Below are 6194 nucleotides of genomic sequence, written 5' to 3' on the forward strand. Positions count from 1 at the left end.
CAAATCTCACTATATGGACAAGTTAAAAAAAACCTAAAATCTATATTGTAACTTTGACAATTTGAAAAAATAATTTGAGGAGAGAATAAATAATCCAAGCAACGTTTCATTAGATCAGTTAAAATCAGTTGGGACAAAAAGAGAAGGAGAAAAGGATATAAACAATTACATTTGGCGTAAGTACTTCGAAATTGATCCCCAATTCTACTTAGAGTTCAACAATGTCAACAATGCCACGAATGTTCAATAAGACTTTGAATACAATGGAATAACTATTTAGAGAAATAGACAGTTTTTTATTAAAAGTAGGGTATCGAACCTTTTGAACATCGCTGGGAAAAGTCTATAGAGTTGAAAAATATTATTTTTTTACCCCAATTTTTTTTTGTTTTCATTTTTGTGTGGGGTACTTGTAGGACTTCTCTTGTATAAACATACAGTGAGTCAAAAGTATTAAAAACCAAATTAACAAACACGCTTACTATGGGAAATATTCATGGAAGTACACCTGAAGATAGGGTTTGCTTCTTTTGTAAATCCGCAAGGGAAACTGCAAATCATTTTTTGTCTGAATGCTGTGCCACGGGAAAATACAGAGATAAAATAGTGCAAATGGTATATAAAAATATGGAATAACTTTAAGACCAGTCATTTTGCTATTCTTTATATTTGCCCCTACCAAAACAAATTAACTAGTTTCTTTCAAAAGTTTTTATGGTATTTTATAAATTTAAATGTATGAAAACCCCCTTACTGCTTGACATACTAATATATGTAGAAAACATGGGTTTGTTTCGTTAACTTTGGAAGCCTTTTTACTTGTTTCTTCGTATCAAATGATCATATTGTATTTAAAGAAATTTATTTAATTAGAATAAAGTTGTAGTACTTTGTTACAAAAAAATAGCAATAATGTTCGCTATACGCGTGTATTTTCTCTCATTTTCTGAATCATGGAGTATTCTTATTCTGATATTTCTCCAAAAGTACTTAGGCTATGTATTTAGTTGATATGTAAATGGAGGGAAAAGAAAACAAAGGAATATGAATAAAGTAACGGCCTTTAGGGGAAATAGAAAAATACTTCAATGAACCTTATTTTTCAAATTTACATGAAAGCTTTTCATTTATTAATTAATTATTCTTTAGTTATAAAAATAGACTGTAATGAACGTAATTAATATGTTATTTCCCATCTTCCAATATTAAATTACGTTCATTTTTAGTATTTTAAATTTTTTTGGCGCCATTATTACGCAATTTAATTCTCTTTTCATAAGAATATACAATTCATTTTTATTTACATATATATGTGTCACATATATGTAATATAAGTTTAACTTAATTTTACATATTTTAAAATATGAAGAAATCTAAAAAGAAGATTGATAATTCAATTCCGCAGTAATTTTACTAGGTTTTTTGAAGAAATCATTAGATGTTTTTGGGGGTTTTAATGAAAGTAAATCATTTATTTGAAAAGAAAATTAGATTTTAAGCATAATAAATATATATTTCCAAAAATTATATAAAATCAAGATCTTTTTATTTTCCTATTATTCATTTTCCTTAAATTTGAATGTTGTCTATGTCTTGTAGATTTTGGTTGTGTTTATTTATCATATTATGTAATAAAAATACGAGTAGGGTAGCAAATCGTAGATTCTGAATTAATGTTTATTTTTCATAATTTTGAACAGGAATAGTGATTATTTTTTGACATTCTGTTTCCGCCGTCCTTTTTATATCAACAACTAAACTATTTATGTAGTCATTTAATCATCTGGAGCAAGTTGACTTCCTGCCTTTATACAATCAACACGTCGCTTGTTTTGTCTTGAGTTTAATTCGTTTTAGAGGAGTTTCAAGTTCATTTTCACATTTTTATTTTGATAATGAAAGTGTTACAAGCGCACGTCCTTCCTCTTCTGAACCAGCATTGGACCTCAGATATCTTCATTCCACCAATATCTGGACTAATCGAAAGCTAGAAGAATGTTCTCATCTTCTTCTTTTTGCAACATAATAGGGGCGTTTCTTGATAGAAGAAGCACTCTCTCAGTGAGTGGAACATTTTCCCCGTTTGTCACTCAACCTTTGACGATGGAAAGTGAACAGCCGAATAGTTATAAAACAGAATCAAATGAAAATAGAAAGGACGTCAACCTCAAATGGGGTACCGTCTCATGCAACAAGAGGGGTAAAACCCTATCCCACGATGGGAAAGCAAGGTTCCAGGGAACCTCAAAACAGAAAAAATAAACTTGGAGTCAGAAAGCCTAGCTCCATGGAAGATAATAATCAGAAAGAGCAGCTCTCTGCGCATGAAAAAACTGATAGTTAAGGTACTCGAATTAAGAAACGAGAGAGGGAGGGTCATTCTGACAAAATTCCAAAATGCCTCAAAATTCAAAGCCGGAGTCTTCTGAGCAAGAAAAGGTTCAATAATCGAAGCAAAACCGTTACCTGACTAGGAAAGTCGCCGCTACACCAACATAAGAGCGGTGATCTTTGTCAGTAATTATGCTACAGAACAATACGTCCGAAGGGTTATATTAAACGATACACCTCTGTTGCCAGTCTTTCTGGGCGCAAAGTTGGAAATACTAGAGTAAATAAGGTCAGCGCAAATAGAACACCTTCGATTATTTAAAAAAGTAATCGGTAATATTGGTCCAGTGGTAGGTCAACGTTAATGTTTGGATTTGAATAAAAATACATCAAAATACTGCTGACTTTTTATAATAGCTATTAATATTATAACTTATGAAAAGTCAAAAATTAATGATTAGCTGCATGTAAAGCATGAAGTAATTCATGACGATGACTAATTTGACTGGATCTTAACTACGAAGCATTCGGATATATGGATCTGCATATCATTCCCCTTCCTAAGTGTTTGTATTTTTTCCAATTGGATGATATTCAATTCACACGGACTTCTGATCCTCTCTTCGACTTCCTATTTTAGGGATCTCGCCTCTTTGTGCCTCACTCGATTGATCTCATCTCCTTTAATGGAAAGATCATTCAATGTGCAAATCCCCCTTCACATCAAGGTCTAGGACCTTGTCAGTCATTGTCTTGATACTTAATAGTACATGTATCCCTCCTGATCTTCTATGGAATCATCATATACTTCTATAACAAGAACTAAAGAGTTCCATACAAACACTTCTATTGAAATATCTGGATACAATGTAAAAGATCGTCAATTCCAGTCGATAATCCTCTTCAAGACAGCATAATTGTTTCTCACCGTATTGGAATAGTACTCCCATGAGATTGTTTGTCATAAGAGACCATTAAAAGTCGTTTAATTGAATAAAATAGTTCAAATGTAATAACATATTAATAGGATGGTTTTAATATTGATTAGACAAATAAATTAAAAATTTGAACATAAAAAATATTTAAAAAAATCCCATTTATGTGTTTTCCTTTATTTTTGGTATTGATATCATCGACTTTGTTTAGCTACGCAAATTCTATTTTATTATTGTCAAATATTTTTGTCACTCCTGTAGAGGTTTAAAAGTCCTTTTCTATTATTATATTCAATTTTGTTAGTCAAATAGTTAAATTTGAACTCTATAATTATTATTTCCAAGATAAATTACAAATTAAAATGTAAGTTTTTAATGCTTTACATGATCATTTCATTTTTAGTAAATAATATCAGCATGTTCTTAATATGAGGTTATATTTTTGTAATAAATATGTTATTAACAAGGAAGCCATGTCAAAATTAATTATTTTAAGCAACGATAAATATAATAAATAATCGAAACACAAAGAAAACTATAAGTACCTAGAATCGAGAATATAAATAAAATCAAAGAATATAATATAAATGCTGTTCTCACTAATATGACGTAAATAAACAGTTATATGTATAAAGAATGTCCCTTTTATCAGATTACTTTTTTTTTTAAAGAAAAGTTATTCATGCTTGAAATAGGTCTATTTTGCCTTTTTAATGATAAAAAACAAGATATTATTTATTTATTATAAATTTTTTATCTTCAATTTTATTTTTCTTTAAATTCGCTGATATTACTCTAATATGTACTACATAATACTCGTAGTTGATTTTTTTTTTTTTTTTAATATCTTTTTTCAAGTTTATGTAGGTATTTCTTTATGTTTCCATATATCAAAGAGTTGTCTAAACTCTCAAAAAAGTACGTAGTAAATAAATATGATACTAAAAAAGTCCATTTTCTTGATAATGGTTTTTGTTTTTAAACAAGTGTATTGGTAAATAGAGAAAATTAGAGGAGCAGGAAACTGTCCTCTTTTAATATATATAATCCATATGTCAATGAAATTATTTATCATAAATAAGCCAAACAATCAATATGAGAGTTGATAATATACCAGCCCATTTGCAACATCACAGCATTTTTTATTTTTTCAAACAAGATATTATTTTTATTAACTTATTTATTTTTCATCTCATTTATTTAACATGGATTTTAAAAAACAATTCGAATGGCTTTAGAACCCCAAATAAACTGGGAAATTAATTTAAATGCTGAAAGAATTTACGCTGCAGTAGCTATTTGCTTATTAATCAATACTAAATAATTTTCTATCTCCTTTTGATCTCAGATAAAAATTTTCTAACTATGGAATAATAATAATATTTTCGGGTTTAGACTCATTAATACTTTTATTAAAGTTGGAAATGAATTCGAAGGTAAAAAAAGATCTCTCGGATGATTTATTAACTTTTCCATTCATATTTATTTCCTCCGGGATTTTTTTTTTTTTTTGTGTAAGATGGTGCTCAAACGAATCAATAACATTCGCAGAAACCGAAATGAATTTTTCAGGTGCACATCTTCATTCCTCGTTATAATATTGTCCATTATTTCTGCACTTTGCATACATGGTGTTGTTAGTAAAATCAAAGTATTTGTTAATTTGGTTAAAACAAAGTTAAGTTAAGGCTCAACCTCTCATTAAAGTTGAAATATCCGATTTAAATATTTTCCTTATTGTTCAGGATGAATTTATAGGTGGTATGAATTTACATGAACGACCTTGTAGTTCCGTTCTAGACTGACTTACGTTGGTTAAATTGGTATATTAGGATACTAAATGACAAATATGAACAAATTTGTATCCTTAAAAAACATTCGTTTAATGCAAAGGTTCCCAGAATGGTTGATATCAACCTCCAAGAATCTGTAAACTTGAAAGGGTATTGAAGCCTTCAGCACCAAATTCCGCATTATAATAAATTTACGTAAATGCTTTGGAAAAGATTTTCTAAGAGAAAGATGATGCATTTAACGTATCACTAATTGATGTAAAGGGAATGGTTGTTACAGATTACAAAAAAATAATGACATGTAACAGAAAGAAAAATGAAATAGGTCGACATTAAGTTTTATAAACTTGTACACTTTGTCATATTTTCTTAGCGCGTCTCATCTATTTATGTACATATTAGTGTTTACATAACAATTTGTTTTTTATCTTTAATGTTAAGGTAAGAGGTCGAGGAGCTAAGTAGCTTTTTTTAATCTTGTAATACAATTTCTATTTTAAATTTCTAACAAAAATATGTAATCGTTCCCTGAATATTATATATATTTCTCGTTTTTGCTTTATTCATTAAAACTTGCAAATTGACACCCATAATATTTTGAAATGTTTATTAGTAATAATAACGTCGTTACCTTTATTGTATCAAGCAACTTTTCCTCAAAAAAGAAACAGAAAAAAGGCCCAAAATCATATGGTATTTAGCCAAATAAGTCAATCATACCAACTACTATATATCTCGTATTACTCCTCGACTATCAAAGTCATATTACTTCCTCGCCAATTTTAAAATGAATTATATATATATTTTGTAATATTAAATTATACATATTATATTATTCTATTCTCTATTTTAGTATTGCTTAGTAATAACACATCGGCCAATAAGTCCGGGGCATAACCACCAGATGGCGTCAGTAGCAAAATAAAACACATTTTTCGGAAGTACAAATATTTAAAAGGAGACTGGCAAAATTTCATTAGATTATTCAAAGAGATGTTTAGAGATATTCACGAAAAATAAGGAGTTTTTGCGTTGGTACATCACAATGGATGAAACATGGATTCATCACTTCACTTCAGAATCAAAACGGCAGTCTCATGTGTGGTGTTCAGACGGAGAAAGCCCTCCAATGATT

The sequence above is a fragment of the Lepeophtheirus salmonis genome, chromosome 13, assembly GCF_016086655.4.
Source record: "Lepeophtheirus salmonis chromosome 13, UVic_Lsal_1.4, whole genome shotgun sequence".
Classification (NCBI taxonomy): domain Eukaryota; kingdom Metazoa; phylum Arthropoda; class Copepoda; order Siphonostomatoida; family Caligidae; genus Lepeophtheirus; species Lepeophtheirus salmonis.